Source organism: Rhinoraja longicauda, chromosome 33 (genome assembly GCF_053455715.1).
Source record: "Rhinoraja longicauda isolate Sanriku21f chromosome 33, sRhiLon1.1, whole genome shotgun sequence".
Lineage (NCBI taxonomy): Eukaryota > Metazoa > Chordata > Chondrichthyes > Rajiformes > Arhynchobatidae > Rhinoraja > Rhinoraja longicauda.
Window position 1 is genome coordinate 24,669,753 of NC_135985.1, and position 19,577 is coordinate 24,689,329.

Genomic DNA, 19,577 nt, shown 5'->3' on the forward strand with positions numbered 1-19,577 from the left:
TGACCACGTGGGATTTCTCCGGGTGTTCCGGTTTTCTGCTGCATTTCAAAGATGTACAGGATGGTAAGTTAATTGGCTTCCGTAAAAACGGCCAATTGTCCCTGTGATGTATACATGCAACAATATTGTAAAGCTGCTATGTGATGTATACATGCAACAATATGGTAAAGCTGTGCCTGCGCAGCTTCAAAAATACACGGGGAGTTAAAATGGCGATCTTGTGTCCAGACCTGTGTTGTTTTGGTCTCCCACTCAATGCGTGCTTTAGAGAATGATACTGAGTAAAATTGAGTAAAACTGAGTTAATTGGCGACGAGGATAAACTTGTTTTGAAGTTTCGCTAGGTGACTTGTTGTTGTGGCTACAATGGCTATTTTTGGCTCAATAGGGGAATTTGATGTTGCACAGGGCGACTGGGTGCAGTACGCCGAGCGCATTGAACATTACTTCCTAGCCAACGACATTACAGATGCAGGAAAGAAGAGGGCTATCTTGCTTTCAGTGTGTGGAGGACCAACGTACAGACTCATCTCGAGTTTACTTGCTCCACAGAAACCTGGGCATGTCGAATATTCTGAGATTGTGTCAACAGTCACAAATCACAAGGTCCCGAAACCGTCAGTCATCGTCCAGCGTTACAAATTCAACTGTCGTCATCGTCAACCGGGTGAGTCAGTTGCTGATTATGTGGCCGAGTTACGTCACCTCGCTGAACATTGTGCGTATGGTTCGACGCTCAATGAAATGTTACGTGATCGTTTGGTGTGTGGGATTGATGATGACCGCATTCAGCGTCGATTATTGTCGGAAGCCACGCTGGATTTCGACAAGGCACTCGGTATCGCCACCGCTATGGAGACAGCAGACCGCAACACGGCTATTCTCCGTGACGGGAAACAAAAGCCAAGCGAAGCGATAAACGAAATCGCGAAATCAAGGGGGCCTCACAGTGGTCAGCCCAAGCGGGGAACCAGAAGAGGATCTTTGTGTTATCGCTGTGGTGGCTCTCCCCACGCTGACCTGAACGACTGTCCAGCGAAACAGGTGGAGTGTTTCAACTGTGGAAAAAAGGGCATTTTTCACGGGTGTGCAAGTCGAGTAGGAAAAATGCTCAGAGTGGAAGGAAAAAACAGCAGAAAAGGCAGTCAACCGGAAAAACGGAAAAAAGCCACCAACTGACCGAGGAAGGTGATGTGTATGGTCTTTATCATACTAACAGTGAGAAGAAGAAAGTTACTCCTTTCACTGTGGACATGTGTGTGGGGGGTAGGACTATCCCCATGCAAATCGACACCGGAGCTGGAGTTACGCTTATCGGTGAAGAGACGTGGAAGGCCCAGTGGGGAAAAGGTGAAAGGTTACACCTTCGTGATAGCACAGTGGTTCTCCGTACTTACACTGGAGAGAAAGTGGAATTGTTGGGAGAATGTTCGGTGCCTGTCTCTCACAACCAGCAAACAGCGACGCTCCAGCTGCTGGTAGTGAAGGGGCGGGACCAAGCCTACTTGGCCATGAGTGGTTGAAAGTTCTGCGACTCAAATGGCAGGTGGTGAACCAGGTCAACGTGAACGACCGCCTGCAGAGCCTCCTCTCCAAATACGGTCACCTCTTCAAAGCGGAACTTGGGACGCTCAAGGGCTTCGAAGTCGACATCTACATCGACCCGGCCGTACCACCGAAATTCATGAAGGCTCGACCGTCGCGATCGTGTTGATCGCGAATTAGATCGCCTACAGGAGGAGAAAATCATAGAACCCGTTCAACACTCAAAATGGGCGGCACCGATTGTCTCCATTGACAAGGCAGACGGTAGCGTGAGAATCTGCGGAGACTACAGGTTAACGGTGAATACAGCAGCTCGATCTGATACGTATCCGATACCTCGGGTTGATGAGTTGTTTATGAAGCTGGTGAAGGGGAAGCAGTTCACCAAACATGACCTGTCGCACGCTTACCTGTCGCACGCTTACCTGTCGCACGCTTACCAGCAGTTGGTTTTGTCGTCCAGATGCTGTGAACTGGTGACGATAAATACCCATCGCGGTTTGTTCCAATACACCAGAATGCCCTTTGGCATTTCAACAGCACCGGCTGTATTTCAGCATACGATGGACAATCTTCTGGCGGGGATTACTGGGGTTGCGGTGTATCTGGACGATCTGCTCGTCACAGGTAGTTCCGAGGAAGAACACCTTGACAACCTCGAACAAGTCCTCCGCAGGCTCCAAGATGCAGGCCTACGACTGAAACGAGAAGAATGCGCCTTTCTCGTCAATGAAGTCCAATACCTGGGGCATAAGGTGAGCGCTGAAGGGCTGCAGCCAGTGGATGAATGAGTCAAAGCCATCGATGAGCTGGCTCAACCGAAGAATGTCAGAGAACTGAAGGCGTTCCTTGGGATGCTGAACTATTACGGCAAATTTCTGCCTAATCTCTCAACCATGCTCGAACCGCTTCATCAATTGCTGCGCAAAACGATTCGATGGCACTGGGGATCAGCTCAGCGGAAGGCGTTCGCACAAGCTAAGCAAAGCCTGAAATCGTCCAAAGTTCTGACGCACTACGACAGCAACAAGCCGCTTGTTCTCTCCTGCGACGCCAGCCCTTACGGAGTAGGGGCAGTGCTGTCACACGTCATGTAAGATGGCATGGAAATGCCAATAGGCTACGCTTCACGCAGTCTGAATAACGCCGAACGCAATTACTCGCAGCTGGATAAGGAGGGTCTAGCCCTAGTCTTCAACGTCAAGACGTTCCACACATACTTGTATGGACGACGATTCGTAATCAACACCGACCACAAGCCGCTTCTTGGGTTGTTCAGTAACGACAAGGCCATTCCGCTAATGGCTTCACCGCGAGTGATTCGCTGGTCGCTAACACTGGCAGCGTACGATTACGATATCACGTACAAACCGGGCTCAGCCAATGCCAATGCAGACGCGCTTAGCCGACTCCCATGACGAGCGACGGTATCGCAAGCGCCAATACCAGGAGAAATCGTCCTTCTGATGAGCGAGTTGGAAAAATCGCCCATCACTCCGTCACGTGTTCGCACCATGACGCAGTGGGATCCGATTCTGTCTCGTGTTCGTGAATACATCATGAGCGGGTGGCCAGACAAACTACCAAATGATGATTTCAAGCCCTACTTCAGTCGCAAAGTGGAGCTGAGCATTCACGAGGGTTGTCTTCTCTGGGGTAGTCGTGTTGTACTACCACCCCAATGTCGCTCACAAAAGATCGAGGAAGTGCATGATGCCCATCCGGGTATTGTGAAGATGAAAGCGATCGCTAGAGGTTGTGTGTGGTGGCCTGGAATCGATAAGGACTTAGAGCACAAAGTCCGAGCGTGTTCAGAATGCCAAATGCATCAGCGGGATCCGCCCAAAGCACCATTGCATTCATGGGAGCATCCTAGTCAACCGTGGTCGTCAGTTCATGTCGATTATGCCGGCCCGGTACAGGGAAAGATGTTGCTTGTTCTCATTGACGCATATTCAAAATGGATTGAAGTGCATATCACAAGTGAATCAACCAGTGACGTCACTATCGACAAGCTTCGCTTCGTGTTCGCGACACATGGCCTTCCGCATACACTGGTTTCTGACAATGGCCCATGTTTCACTAGCAAAAAGTTTGCAAAGTTCATGAAAGCGAATGGCATTCGTCATGTCAAAAGTGCACCATACCATCCAGCAACCAATGGTCTCGCAGAGCGTGCCGTGTAGACGGTGAAAGCAGCGCTCCGCAAGATGTCGGGACCACTGGAAACGTGTGTCGCTCGATTCCTCATCTCGTATCGTTCAACGCCGCAAACTTCTACAACGCAAACGCCGGCTGAAATGCTGATGAAAAGGATAAATTGCACGGGTTTCAGCATCGCGGTGCCAGATGAAAGAGCGACCATTGATGACAAACAACTCTCGCAAAAGTTGCACCACGATTCGCGCCCAGCTCGAGAATTTGAGGAGGGAGAGAGTGTGCTAGTGCGCAACTACGCGAGAGAGGAGAAATGGGTACCAGGACGCATCACAAAGAAGCTAGGTCCTGTCTCGTACCAGGTCGAGGTTCACGTCAACGGGGTAGAAATCTGGAAACGTCACGCAGACCAGATTCTGAAACGTGAAATCGACTCTCCCACAACCAACGAAACGGGAGATTCGATAGATTTCGACATGGGTACGCCAACAGTGCGTGATGAAGATGTCAACGAAAGAAGCGTTGCACCTGAAAACGTCGACGAAACCAACCACGATGACGCCGTCGAGGACACAACATCAGAGCACAACAAAGAAACCAATTCAGGGCGTAAGCAGTACCCAAAGCGAAATAGGAAGCGACCGGATTACTACGGATTTGGACAACGGACTTGATTCTACCGATTTGGTTCTATGGACAACACCATAAAAGTATGGTTAGCATTAATGGAAAGGACTGTAGCTTGAATACTCTTTCGGCATTACATTGAAGATGATAATCATATTCAAAAGATGAATTGGTTATGTAAACTTTGATTTGGATTGTAAATAGTAACCAAAATGATGCATGTTTGTGGACTTACGTAAATGGGGTTTTGTTATAGAAAAATAGTTTGGAAACATAATGTATAAAAATCATTATGATAAAAAAAAAGTATCACAATTCTAAGGGGGGAGATATGTGATGTATACATGCAACAATAAGGTAAAGCTTGTGTCCAGACCTGTGTTGTTTTGGTCTCCCACTCAATGCGTGCTTTAGAGAATGATACTGAGTAAAACGTATCAGTCCCAAGTGTGTAGTAGTGGTATTGTGCAGTGATCGCTGATCGGCGCGGACTCAATGGGCCGATGTGCCTGTTTCCGCACTGAATGTCTAAACTAAACTAAACTGAAATACTCATACTGCTGGGTTTGTAAACTGCTCAATTTTTGTGTTGTCTGCAAACGTACTAATCAACGCACCAAATCATTTATAAACTCAAATCATTTATATATCCAAATCATTTTTTATTCGCAAACAACAAAGGTCCCAGCACTGATCGGCGTTTGTACGTTCTCCCCATGACCAGCGTGGGTTTTCTCCGAGATCTTCGGTTTCTTCCCACACTCCAAAGACGTACAGGTTAGTAGGCTTATTGGCTTGGTCTACATGAAAATTGTCCCTAGTGTGTGTAGGATAGTATTAATGTGCAGGATCGCTGGTCGGCGCGGACGCTGTGGGCTGAAGGGCCTGTTTCCACGCTGTATCTCTAAATTAAACTAAACTAAACACCGAGCTTGCGGGCTGAGCGGACTTTGGACTTTGGACAATGGTGCCTGAAAAGGTGCCTGCATGTGTAATATATGTAAGAAGAATGACACTGTTCTGATGCATAGGTGAAGCTAGAGACAAAATGCTGGAGTAGCTCAGCGGGTCAGGCACCATCTCTGGAGAAAAAGGATGGATGATGTTTCAAGCTGCAAACCTTCTTCGGACTCAGACTAATCATTCTGTAAGGACTTGCTGCTTCTGGGTAAGTAACCCTAGACTTTATCATTCAATCAGTCAAGGAGCAAGACTTTGCAATGCACAATGCCGTGGAACACGGAGTGATATCATCATATATATACAGCCGGAAACAGGCCTTTTCGGCGGCACTGTAGCGCAGCGGTAGAGTTGCTGCTTTACAGCGAATGCTCAGGTTCGATCCTGACTATGGATGCTGCACTGTAAGGAGTTTGTACGTTCTCCCCGTGACCTGCGTGGGTTTTCTCCGAGATCATCGGTTTCCTCCCACACTCCAAAGACGTACAGGTATGTAGGTTAATTGGCTGGGTAAAATGTAAAAATTGTCCCTAGTGGGTGTAGGATAGTGTTAATGTACGGGGATCGCTGGGCGGCACGGACTTGGTGGGCCGAAAAGGCCTGTTTCCGGCTGTATATATATGATGATATCACTCCGTGTTCCACAGCTCTGTGCATTGCAAAGTCTTGCTCCTTGACTGATTGAAAGATACGTAATGGAAACGTAATGGGCCCTTCTGCCCATCAGGTCCATGCTGGCTATTGATCACAGGTTCGCCCGAGTCCCATGTTATCACGTTTTTTACATCCACTCCCTACACACTAAGGACAATTGTACAAAGGCCAATTAACTTACAAACCTGCACATCCTTAGGATCTAGGAGGAAAACTGGAGCTCCCAGAGGAAACCCACATGGTTACAGAGAGTACGTGCAAACTCCACACAGACAACAACCCCGAGGTCAGGATCAAACTGGGGTCTCCAGTGCTGTTGGGCTGCTGCACTACAGCTTTGCCACTGTGCTGTCCATTCTGTTAGAATTACTGCTGTTGGGTCTTCAGAGCCAGAGCCGGAAGTGGCGGCGCCTAACGGCTGTGGCTCGCTAGCAGTCTGTTCGTCTTTTTTCCTTTTTTTTTGTTGTGTGTCGGTGTTGGGATGGTTTTTTTTTTTTTTTGGTTGTGTATGTGTGGGGGGTGGTGGTGGTGTGGGTGGGGGGTGGGTGGGGGAAACCTTTCTCTTTTAAGTCTCTTCCTCACGGCGCGGGGTGCGGCTCGGCCGCGGAGCCTAACATCACTGGTGCGGCTCGGCCGCGGGACTTAACATCGCCCGGTGCGGCTCGGCCGCTGGACTTAACATCGCCCGGTGCGGCTTGGCCGCGGGGCCTTCCATCGCTGGTGTGGCTCGGCCGCGGGACTTAACATCGCCTGGTGCGGCTCGGCCGCGGGGCCTAACAACGCTGGTGCGGCTCGGCTGCTGGACTTAACAGTGCCCGGGCCGCGGGGCATAACATCGCCCGGTGCGGCTCGGCTGCGGGACTTTTCATCGCCGGTGCGGCTCGGCCGCTGGACTTAACATCGCCCGGTGCGGCTTGGCCACGGGGCCTTCCACCGCCCGGTTCGGCCGCGAGACGTCTCAGCGCCCGGTGCGACTCGGCCGCGGGGACTGTGCGGGTCGGTCGGGGACCAGCGATCCCCGCACACTAACATTGTCATACACTAGGGACAATTTATAATTTTTACCGAAGCCTATTAATCTACAAACCCGTATGTCTTTGGAAAGTGGAAGGAAACCGGAGCACCCGGGGGAAACCCACACACGTCACGTGGAGAACGTATCAAATCTGTACAGAAAGCACTGGCGATAAGGATTGAGCCTGGGTCTCTGGCACTGTAAGGCAGCAGCTCTACCGCCCCAATTCATATTTGCATGACGTCCAAATTAGAATATGAATGCACCTCAAGCACAAATTGTCGGAGCAGGTCGCTGAGGCAGGGCCGATCGCACCGTTGAAGAAACAATTAGACAGGTACATGGGTAGGACAGGTTTTGTACACATCCACTGTGCTCTCCTACATCAACAGGTGTGTGGAGAATGTCACAGAGGACAAGAAGATAAAGACGTTTCCTATCCGGAAACCATGGATGAACAAAGAGGTACAAAATTTTTTAAGAGCACACAATAATGCCGTTAAATCCGGGGACACTGTGGCATACGGTGTTGCCAGGTCAAACCTGAAAAAAGGCATAAAAAGTGTCATAGACCTCCACGGGCAACGCGTGAAGACCACTTCAACAGCACTGACACCAGAAGCATGTGGCAAGCCATCAGGGATATCACTGATTACAAGAGCAACCCTGCCTGCCCCCACAGTGATGTCACACTGGCCAACGAGCTCAACACCTTCTGAAGAAGGGTCTCGACCCGAAACGTCACCCATTCCTTCTCTCCTGAGATGCTGCCTGACCCGTTGAGTTACTCCAGCATTTTGTGATATCAACAATACAATACAATACAATACATCTTTATTGTCATTGTATAGGGGTACAACGAGATTGGGAATACGCCTCCCATACAATGCAATAATTTAATGAATTTAAACAACCACAACCCAACGAAACAAATTGTAAAAGTTTTAAGACAGAATAAAGTGCAAGTAGATCTGTGCCGGATCACTGTGCGATGTGACCATCCGGCTCAGGAGGACCGGTTCATAACAGCTATGGCCCTGGGGATGAAGCTGTTCCTGAGTCTGGAGGTGCGGGCGTAGAAGGCCTTGTAGCGTCTGCCCGAAGGAAGGAGTTCAAACAGACTGTTGCAGGGGTGTGAAGAGTCTTTGTGGATGCTGGTGGCTTTTCTGAGGCATCATGTGTTGTAGATGCCCTCCAAGGCTGGTAGCTGTGTTCCGATGGTCCTCTGAGCTCTATGGACTACCCACTGAAGAGCTTTCCTTTCTGCCTCCGTGCAGCTGACGTACCACACAGGGATGCCATGTGTTAGGATGCTCTCTATGGCGCAGCGGTAGATGGTCGTCAGCAGCTGTTGGGGTAGACCAGACTTTTTCAGTGTTCTTAGGTAGAACAGTCGTTGCTGTGCCTTCTTTGCTCGCTTTGAAACCGGCAACAACACCATGAGTGGAAAAAGTCCAGCCTCGGAGGATGAACAGGTTCTCACGCTGAGCACACATGATGTACAGTGCACGCTGCAGAGGATCAACCCACGCAAGGCTGCAGGCCAGGACGGAGTCCCAGGATGGGTACTTAAGGACTGTGCTGACCAGCTTGCTGAGGTATTGACAAAGATCTTCAATCTGTCTCTATCGCTGGCAACGGTCCCGAAGTGCCTGAAGTCAGCCACCATAGTGCCGGTGCCGAAAAAGGCAAACATCACCAATCTGAACGCTTACTGCCCGGTTGCCCTCACACCGATAATTATGAAGTGCTTTGAAAGGTTGGTCCCCTCCCACATCAAAGCCACCATCCCTGCCTCACTGGACCCACATCAGTTCGATCAGAGCAAATGGATCCACAGAGGACGCCATATCTCTGGCTCTTCATACCGTCCTGACTCACCTGGAGAGATAGGGCACATATGTGAGGATGTTATTAATAGACTATAGCTCTGCCTTCAACACAGTCATCCCCACCAAGCTCATCACAAAACTCCACCAGCTAGGCCTCAGCTCATCAATATGCAACTGGATCCTGAATTTCCTGACGGAACGCCCTCAGATAGTGAGACTGGGCCTCCACCACCACCCTGAGTACCGGCACACTACAAGGTTGTATACTGAGCCCCATCCTCTACTCCCTCTTCACACATGACTGTGTTCCTGCATTCGCCACCAACACCATCGTCAAATTTGCAGATGACACAATGGTGATCGGGCTGATCTCCAACGGCGATGAATCAGCCTACTGATTGGAAGTGCAGAACCTGGCGAGCTGGTGCTCAGAGAACAACCTGTCCCAAAACACAACTAAGACCAAGGAGCTAATCATCAACTTTAGAAGGTCACAGAAGGCAGAATATGCTCCAGTCTTCATCAACGGGGACAGAGTGGTGAGAGTGTCCAGCTTCAGGTTTCTGGGCACACACATTTCAGAGGACCTCACATGGTCCACTAACACCGCTGCGCTGGTCAAGAAAGCACTGCAACCGCTGTTTTTCCTGAGAATGCTGAAAAAGGCCGGTCTGCCCCAACAGTTACAGACGACCTGCAACACAGAGAGCACACTGACATACGGCATCTATGTGTGGTATCTCAGCTGCATGGCAGCGGATAGGAGAGCTCTTCAGCGGGTCGTCTGCAGAGCGCAGAAGATCATTGGGACACATCTGCCAGCCCTGGAGGATATCTACAATGCCCGCTGCCTCAGGAAAGCCACCAGCATCTACAATTACTCCACACACCCATGCCACCATCTGTTTGAACTACTTCCATCTGGCAAACCTTACAAGGCCTTCTACGCCCGCACCTCCAGACTAAGGAACAGCTTTATTCCTACAGAGAGCTAGAGCTGCTCTGAATCGGACCAGCTGAGAGCCCGCCATGTTCTGTGTCTGCCCCCAGGGTCATCTGGCACAACTGCATGAACATTTTTTGCACTTTACCTTGATTCCTTCCCCCCCTCCCACCTTGTTGTTTTCATTTTCGCTGTGATTTATTTATTTATGTTATAGCATCGATATGGAAGTGGCATTCTTAATCTCGTTGCAATTGTACAATGACAATAAAGATATTGTATTGTATTGTATTGTATTGTAGAAGGATATGGGCCAAATGCAGGCAGGTGGGACCAGTGCAGTTGGTCGGTGTGGGCAAGTTGGACCGAAGGGCCGGTTTCCACACTGTGTGACTATGACACACATTTGATTTGGTTAATGTAATGTCAAGAAAAAGCACAGCTGTTACTAAATTTTATTTTTTGCCAATGTTTGTTGCAGTCAACGTCAGTCAGTCAACGTCCTGGTATATCAAAGAGAGCCCCGGATTGTATCAATCCATTATGATTGACATGCCAAGAGGATCTGAAAATTACAACGTGATGGAAAATATTATACAAAAGACATTGGAAAACTTACAGAAAGGCTCGACAGTCTGGGGCAAAATTAATCTCCAATATGAAATGTTTAGGTTTATGTTTGAGTACCATCAGTGGGTGAAAGAGTTTAACAAAGCAATATTCGAAAACAACAGCTTGTTGAACCAACTCAAAAATGCAAATTTTGAGTTATTACTTACAGATCCGGTATTTGGAACGGGTCCAATGCTTGCTTATTATATAAAAGTGCCACTGGTGTACAACGTTCGATGGCTGGTTGGTGGAGAAGGCCATTTACTCACTGCCCCCTCACCACCTTCCTACATCCCACTCACTGGCTCAAGTTTCACAGACAACATGAATTTTCTCCAAAGAACACAAAATGTCCTGCAATCTCTTAATGAGCTACTGATCGTAGAGTTTTTGATCTACCCGCTTTATAATGAATTCTGCCATCGGTATCTGGGACCAGACACGGACTTCAAGTCGATTCTCCTCAGAGCTGATGTGTGGTTAATGAGGGTGGATTTTGTGTTTGAATTCCGAAGACCCACCATGCCAAACATTGTGTACATCGGAGGCTTCCAGTGTAAACCAGCACGGCCTCTGGCGGCAGAGTTTGAGGAGTTTGTCCATGCTCAGGGAAGCACGGACTTGTTGTCATGTCGTTGGGGACCTTCATCCACTCTTTGCCAATGGAGATTACAATGAAGATAGCAGAAGCTTTATCTCAAATCCCCCAGAAGGTTATCTGGAGATATGATGGTGAGACCCCTCCCAACATAGGGAATAATACACTGCTGGCAAAATGGATCACTCAGAACGACATGCTGGGTCACCCCAACACACGAGCCTTTGTTTCACACGGAGGCACCAATGGCATTTACGAAGCCATCTACCATGGGGTGCCAGTGGTCGGCATGCCTCTAATCTTTGACCAGTTTGACAATGTAGTCAGACTCGAATCTCGAGGGGCAGCAAAAGTGATCAACGTTGCAACCATGCACCCCACAGATCTGTTGCAGGCACTCAACGAGGTGATAAACGGCACATCTTATGGGGACAACATGAAGAGACTCTCCGCTTTCCATCGGGACCAGCCAGAGTCGCCAATGGAGAGAGCGATTTTCTGGGTTGAGTACGTTGCCTGACACAAAGGAGCGGGGCATTTGCACCCAGAATCCCACCGACTCCCCTGGTACGCTTACTATTGTGTAGATGTGATGATCTTTCTGTTGTCTGTGTTACTCCTGCTAACAGTGCTGGTGGTTGGAACACTGAAGAAACTTTGTCATGTTGTTTGTAGGAAAAAGCAAAAGTCGGAGTGAGATTTTTTTCCCATTGGTATATTTTGTTCTTTCAAATTAATCAAATAAAGTTTTTCATGCATTTGATCCACGGAGTCTCCTTTCCACAAAACATGAACTTAGCAAATGGTGCTAATAAAAGCCAGATAGGTTGGTGAAATCACAACCATAGTGCATTGATACGCAGATGATTAGTGTAAATAGCTGAACCGCATTTTAGTGAAGCCTTAAGTTTACTGACACTTATTCACAATTAGGTTACCTTTTGTTATCTGGCCACAAACCTTTGGGATTCACTGACAGAGTGGACCTTCACTGCACTATTCTCTCTTCCAGTCAATCATGCCAACCCTCACTCTCAATCTGTCAGCACGTTTGCCTTCATTCCAGTACCCCATTATCGTCATGAAGTATCACAGTGAGTCTCCTTCAGGCTTTAGAGATACAACGCGGAAACAGACCCTTCGGCCCACTGAGTCCGCGCCGACCAGCGATCGAGATACACTCAAAATGCTGGAGTAACTCAGTGGGTCACGCAGCATCACTGGAGAAAAAGATTAGGTGACGTTTCTTGTAGGAACCGTTCCCACACCCCCATACTAGCATTATCCGACACATTAGGGCAATATGTTTCTATGTAATATGCATTTTTTTTTACCAAAGCCAATTAACCTACAAGCCTGTATTTGGAGGGTTGGAGGAAATGCGGAGCACATTGTGAAAACCGTGTCACGGCGCACTCTTCACTCTTTCCAAGGCCTCCATCTTCTTTATGTAATGTGGTGAACAGAAATGCGCACAATAATCTAAATGTGGCCAAGACAGAGTTATAGACAAAATGAATTGAAATTTTCTGTACTCAATGCCCACTGAGTCCACGCTGACCAGCGATCTCCGCGCAATAACACTATCCTACACAAACGTTATCCCAGAAGGTCTTATGGAACTTTAATTTATGTTAAAAAATTCAGCATGGAAACAGGCCCTTCGTCCCACCTCGTCCCCGACGACCATCGGTCACCCATTCACACTAGTTCTATGTTATCCCACTTTCTCATCCACTCCCTACACAACTGCAAATGGGGCAACTTACAGAGGCCTATTAACCTACAAACCCACACATCTTTAGGATGTGCGAGGAAACCGGAGCACCCGGACGAAACCCATGTGGTTACAGGACGAATGTGCAAACTCCACGCAGATGGCACCCGAGGCCGGTTGCTGCGAGTGGGATCAAGTTTTGGAAGATATATTTCTGATTGGTAAGGATGGCAAGTAACCACTCGGTGGCTATGCTCAGCAAAGTAATTGAGCAGCAAATGCTGCAAACAACAGAAATAGTTGAACAACGTCTAGATACAGAGATTGAAAACTATGAAAAGATGGGTGGAGAAGAACTGGAGAAACTTCGAGAAAGAAGGCTTGAATCAATGAAAAAAGCACAACATCAGAAGCAGGAATGGCTTTCAAAGGGTCATGGTGAATACAGGGAAATTCACAGTGAAAAGGATTTTTTTCAAGAGATTAAGGAGAGTAAAAATGTGGTGTGCCATTTTTATAGAGATACCACATTTAGATGCAAGATAGTAGACAAACACTTGACTATTATGGCTAAAAAGCACGTTGAAACCAAGTTCATTACATTAATGCAGAGAAAGCTCCTTTCCTTTCGGAGAAATTACGAACCAAAATAATTGCAATAATGGTTCTGGTGAAAGATGGTAAAGCAAAAGATTACGTTGTTGGGTTTGATGACCTTGGTTGCACTGATAACTTCACTACCGAGACTTTGGAATGGAGATTGGGTTGTGCTGCCATCATGTAACTACAGTGGGAATCTGATCGAACCACCTTTCCAGGCGCAAAGAAAAAGTGGAAGTATCACAAAGATGGAGAAAAGTACAATTAGAAGAAAGAACAATGATTCAGATTCAGATGATGATTAGATTGTTAAGCATGTTTCTTGAGCTGCAGAATCTTTTATTCCTATTCATTGTTAAACTTTAATTTCAGTAGTTACTCATCAATTTTCATAGACTAATAAAAAATAAATTATTATTACAATATAGAAAAAAAAAGAAAAAAAAAAGAGGTCAGGATCGAACCTGGGTTTCCGGCGCTGTGTGATACCAGATCTACCTGCTGCACCACTGATAGGTGACGAGTAGAGGGGGAAGGACAGTGTCGATGACAAGGGTTGGAACCATCAACCATGACTGATCTATTTCCCCTCACAGCTCCATTCTCCTGCCTTCTCCCCAAAACCCCTGGCACCCGCATTAATCAAGAATCTGCCGTTCTCCACGGTGGGATTCTGGGTGCAAATGCCCCGCTCCTTTGTGTCGGGCAACGTACTCAACCCAGAAAATCGCTCTCTCCATTGGCGACTCTGGCTGGTCCCGATGGAAAGCGGAGAGTCTCTTCATGTTGTCCCCATAAGATGTGCCGTTTATCACCTCGTTGAGTGCCTGCAACAGATCTGTGGGGTGCATGGTTGCAACGTTGATCACTTTTGCTGCCCCTCGAGATTTGAGTCTGACTACATTGTCAAACTGGTCAAAGATTAGAGGCATGCCGACCACTGGCACCCCATGGTAGATGGCTTCGTAAATGCCATTGGTGCCTCCGTGTGAAACAAAGGCTCGTGTGTTGGGGTGACCCAGCAGGTCGTTCTGAGTGATCCATTCTACCGCTGCACCACAGAGAGCACACTGACATACTGGCATCTATGTGTGTTATCTCAGCTACATGGCAGCGGATAGGAGAGGTCTTCAGCGGGTCATCTGCAGAGCGCTGAAGATCATTGGGACACAGCTGCCAGCCCTGGAGGATATCTACAATGCCCGCTGCCTCAGGGAAGCCACCAGCATCTACAAGGACTCCACACACCCATGCCACCATCTGTTTGAACTACTTCCATCTGGCAAACCTTACAAGGCCTTCTACGCCCGCACTTCCAGACTAAGGAACAGCTTTATTCCTACAGAGAGCTAGAGCTGCTCTGAATCGGACCAGCTGAGAGCCCGCCATGTTCTGTCTCTGCCCCCAGGGTCATCTGGCACAACTGCATGAACATTTTTTCCACTTTACCTTGTTTCCTTCCCGCCCTCCCCCCTTGTTGTTTTCATTTTCGCCGCGATTTATTTATTTATTTTATAGCATCGATATGGAAGTGGCATTCTTAATCTCGTTATACTTGTACAATGACAATAAAGATATTGTATTGTATTGTATTGTATTGTATTGTAGAGGGATATGGGCCAAATGCAGGCAGGTGGGACCAGTGCAGTTGGTCGGTGTGGGCAGGTTGGACCAAAGGGCCTGTTTCCACACTGTGTGATTCTATGACACACATTTGATTTGGTTAATGTAATGTCAAGAAAATGCACAGCTGTTACTAAATTTTCATTTTGCCAATGTTTGTTGCTTACAGACATATCTGATCAATTCTACAACAGGATCGGTGCAATTATCGATTTCCAGCATGGGTAATCCTGGCTGGACAGGCAGAGTAGCATTTGTTCTTTGCGTCACCATCACCTTGTCTTCTCCGATTATCCGAGCGGCTAGAATATTGGTCGTGCCCGTTGATGGGAGTCACTGGATCAATATGAAAATACTGATAGAAGAGCTGCTCCTTCGTGGCCACAGCATCACTGTGCTCAGTCAGTCAACGTCCTGGTATATCAAAGAGAGCCCAGACTTGTATCAATCCATTATGATTGACATGCCAAGAGGATCTGAAAATTACAACGTGATGGGAATATTATACAAAAGACATTGGAAAACTTACAGAAAGGCTCGACAGTCTGGGTCAAAATTAATCTCCAATATGAAATGCTTAGGTTTATATTTGTGTACCATCAGTGGGTGAAAGTTTAACAAAACAATATTCGAAAACAACAGCTTGTTGAACCAACTCAAAAATGCAAATTTTGAGTTATTACTTACAGATCCGGTATTTGGAACGGGTCCAATGCTTGCTATTATTTAAAAGTGCCACTGGTGTACAACGTTCGATGGCTGGTTGGTGGAGAAGGCCATTTACTCACTGCCCCCTCACCACCTTCCTACATCCCACTCACTGGCTCAAATTTCACAGACAACATGAATTTTCTCCAAAGAAGACAAAATGTCCTGCAATCTCTTAATGAGCTATTGATCGTAGAGTTTTTGATCTACCCGCTTTATAATGAAATCAGCCATCGGTATCTGGGACCAGACACGAACTTCAAGTCGATTCTCCTCAGAGCTGATGTGTGGTTGATGAGGGTGGATTTTGTGTTTGAATTCTCAAGACCCACCATGCCAAACATTGTGTACATCGGAGGCTTCCAGTGTAAACCAGCACGGCCTCTGGCGGCAGAGTTTCAGGAGATGGTCCAAAGCTCAGGGAAGTACGGTCTTGTCATGTCATTGGGAACTATCATCAGATCCTTGCCAATGGAGATTACAATGAAAATAGCAGAAGCTTTATCTCAAATCCCCCAGAAGTTTATCTGGAGATATGATGGCGAGACCCCTCCCAACATAGGGAATAATACACTGCTGGCAAAATGGATCCCTCAGAACGACCTGCTGGGTCACCCCAACACACGAGCCTTTGTTTCACACGGAGGCACCAATGGCATTTACGAAGCCATCTACCAAGGGGTGCCAGTGGTCGGCATGCCTCTGCTTTTTGACCAGTAGACAATGTAGTCAGACTCGCATCTCGAGGGGCAGCAAAAGTGATCAACGTTGCAACCATGCACTCCACAGATCTGTTGCAGGCACTCAACGAGGTGATAAACGGCACATCTTATGGTGACAACTTGAAAAGACTCTCCGCTGTCCATCGGGACCAACCAGAGTCGCCAATGGAGAGGGCCGTTTTCTGGGTTGAGTACGTTGCCCGACACAAAGGAGCGGGGCATTTGCGCCCACTATCCCACCGACTCCCCTGGTATGCTTACTATTGTGTAGATGTGATGATCTTTCTGTTGTCTGTGTTACTCCTGCTCATTGTGCTGGTGGTTGGAACACTGAAGAAACTTTGTCGTGTTGTTTGTAGAAAAAAGCAAAAGTCGGAGTGACATTTTTTTCCATTGGTATATTTTGTACTTTCAAATTAATCAAATAAAGTTTTTCGTGCATTTGATCCACGGGGTCTCCTTTCCACAAAACATGAACTTAGCAAAGGGTGCTAATAAAAGCCAGATAGGTTAGTGAAATAATAACCTTGGTGCATTGATATGCAGATGATTAGTGTAAATAGCTGAACCACATTTTAGTGAAGCCTTAAGTTTACTGACAGTTATTCACAATTAGGTTACCTTTTGTTAACTGGCCACAAACCTTTGGGATTCACTGACAGAGTGGACGTTTACTGCACTATTCTCTCTTCCAGTCACCCTCAATCTGTCAGCACGTTTGCCTTCATTCCAGTACCCCATTATTGTCATGAAGTATCACAGTGAGTCTCCTTCAGACTTTAGAGATGCAACGCGGACACAGACCCTTCGGCCCATTGAGTCCGCGCCGACCAGCGATCGAGATAGACACAAAATGCTGGAGTAACTCAGTGGGTCACGCAGCATCACTGGAGAAAAAGATTAGGTGACGTTTCTAGTAGGAACCGTTCCAAAAACCTCCATACTAGCATTATCCGACACATTAGGGACAATATGTTTCTATGTAATATGCAATTTTTTAACCAAAGCCAATTAACCTACAAGCCTGTATGTGAAAACCGTGTCACGGCGCACTCTTCACTCTTTCCAAGGCCTCCATCTTCTTTATGTAATGTGGTGAACAGAAATGCACACAATAATCTAAATGTGGCCAAGACAGAGTTATATACAAAATGAATTGAAACTTTCTGTACTCAATGCCCACTGAGTCCACGCCGACCAGCGATCTCCGCACAATAATAATATCCTGCACAAACGTTATCCCAGAAGGTCTTTTAAGAATAAGAATTTAGAACAGAGATGAGGAAAAACTTTTTTAGTCAGAGAGTTGTGAATCTGTGGAATTCTCTGCCTCAGAGGGCAGTGGGGGCCAATTCTCTGAATACATTCAAGAGAGAGCTAGATAGAGTTCTTAAGGATAGCGGAGTCAGGGGGTATGGGGAGAGGGCAGGAACGGGGTACTGATTGAGAATGATCAGCCATGATCACATTGAATGGCGGTGCTGGCTCGAAGGACCGAATGGCCTTCTCCTCCACCTATTTTCTATTGTCTATTGTCTTATGGAACTTTAATTTATGTTAAAAAAATCAGCATGGAAACAGGCCCTTCGTCCCACCACTTCCACGACGACCATCGATTACCCATTCACACTAGTTCTATGTTATCCCACTTTCTCATCCACTCCCTACACAACTGCAAATGGGGCAACTTACAGAGGCCTATTAACCTACATACCCACACATCTTTAGGATGTGCGAGGAAACCGGAGCACCTGGACGAAACCCATGTGGTTACAGGACGAATGTGGAAACTCCACGCAGATGGCACCCGAGGTCAGGTTGCTGCGAGTGGGATCAAGTTTTGGAAGATATATTTCTGATTGGTAAGGATGGCAAGTAACCACTCGGTGGCTATGCTCAGCAAAGTCATTGAGGAGCAAATGCTGCAAACAACAGAAATAGTTGAACAACATCTAGATACAGAGATTGAAAAATATGAAAAGATGGGTGGAGAAGAACTGGAGAAACTTCGAGAAAGAAGGCTAGAATCAATGAAAAAAGCACAACATCAGAAGCAGGAATGGCTTTCAAAGGATCATGGTGAATACAGGGAAATTCACAGTGAAAATGATTTTTTTTCAAGAGGTTAAGGAGAGTAAAAATGTGGTGTGCTATTTTTATAGAGATACCACATTTAGATGCAAGAGAGTAGACAAACACTTGACTATTCTGGCTAAAAAGCACGTTGAAACCAAGTTCATTAAATTAAATGCAGAGAAAGCTCCTTTCCTTTCGGAGAAATTACGAATCAAAATAGTTCCAACAATGGTTCTGGTGAAAGATGGTAAAGCAAAAGATTACGTTGTTGGGTTTGATGACCTTGGTTGCACTGATAACTTCACTACGGAGACTTTGGAATGGAGATTGGGTTGTGCTGCTATCATGTAACTACAGTGGAAATCTGATGGAACCACCTTTCCAGGCGCAAAGAAATAGTGGAAGTATCACAAAGATGGAGAAAAGAACAATTAGAAGAAAGAACAATGATTCAGATTCAGATGATGATTAGATTGTTAAGCATGTTTCTTGAGCTGCACAATCTTTTATTCTTATTCATTGTTAAACTTTAATTTCAGTAGTTACTCATCAATTTTCATAGACTAATAAAAAATAAATTAGTATTACAAGAAAAAAAAGAAGAAAATAAAAAAAAGAGGTCAGGATCGAACATGGGTTTCCGGCGCTGTGCGATACCAGGTCTACCTTCTGCACCACTGATTAGCGACGAGTAGAGGGGGAGGACAGTGTCGATGACAAGGGTTGGAACCATCAATCATGACTGATCTATTTCCCCTCATAGCCCCATTTTCCTGCCTTCTTCCCAAAACCCCTGGCACCCGTATTAATCAAGAATCTGCCATTCTCCACATTAAAAATACCCATTCGGATTAGATAAATCAATATTAATAGAGGGCGTAGCGGTTGATTTGCTGCCTTACAGCGCCAGAGACCCGTGTTTGATACTAACTACGGGTTCTGTCTCTGTGGTTTGTACGTTCTCCCTGTGACCACGTGGGATTTCTCCGGGTGTTCCGGTTTCCTCCTACATTCCAAAGATGTACAGGATGGTAAGTTAATTGGCTTCCGTAAAAACGGCCAATTGTCCCAAGTGTGTAGTAGTGGTATTGTGCAATGATCTCTGGTCGGCTCGGACTCAATGGGTCGATGTGCCTGTTTCCGCACTGAATGTCAAAACTAAACTAAACTGAAATGCTCATACTGTAG

General features: G+C 46.8%; 4 pseudogenes; all 4 read left to right on the forward strand.

Moving 5' to 3' along the window:
• The first annotated feature begins 10,315 nt into the window (after positions 1 to 10,315).
• LOC144609103 (UDP-glucuronosyltransferase 2A1 pseudogene) lies at positions 10,316 to 11,640 on the forward strand (annotated as a pseudogene).
• A 1,247-nt stretch (positions 11,641 to 12,887) lies between these two features.
• Positions 12,888 to 13,565, forward strand: LOC144609104 (thioredoxin domain-containing protein 9 pseudogene; annotated as a pseudogene).
• Positions 13,566 to 15,103: 1,538 nt separating this feature from the next.
• On the forward strand, positions 15,104 to 16,694 carry LOC144609100 (UDP-glucuronosyltransferase 2A1 pseudogene; annotated as a pseudogene).
• Positions 16,695 to 18,181: 1,487 nt separating this feature from the next.
• LOC144609105 (thioredoxin domain-containing protein 9 pseudogene) lies at positions 18,182 to 18,861 on the forward strand (annotated as a pseudogene).
• Positions 18,862 to 19,577: the final 716 nt, after the last annotated feature.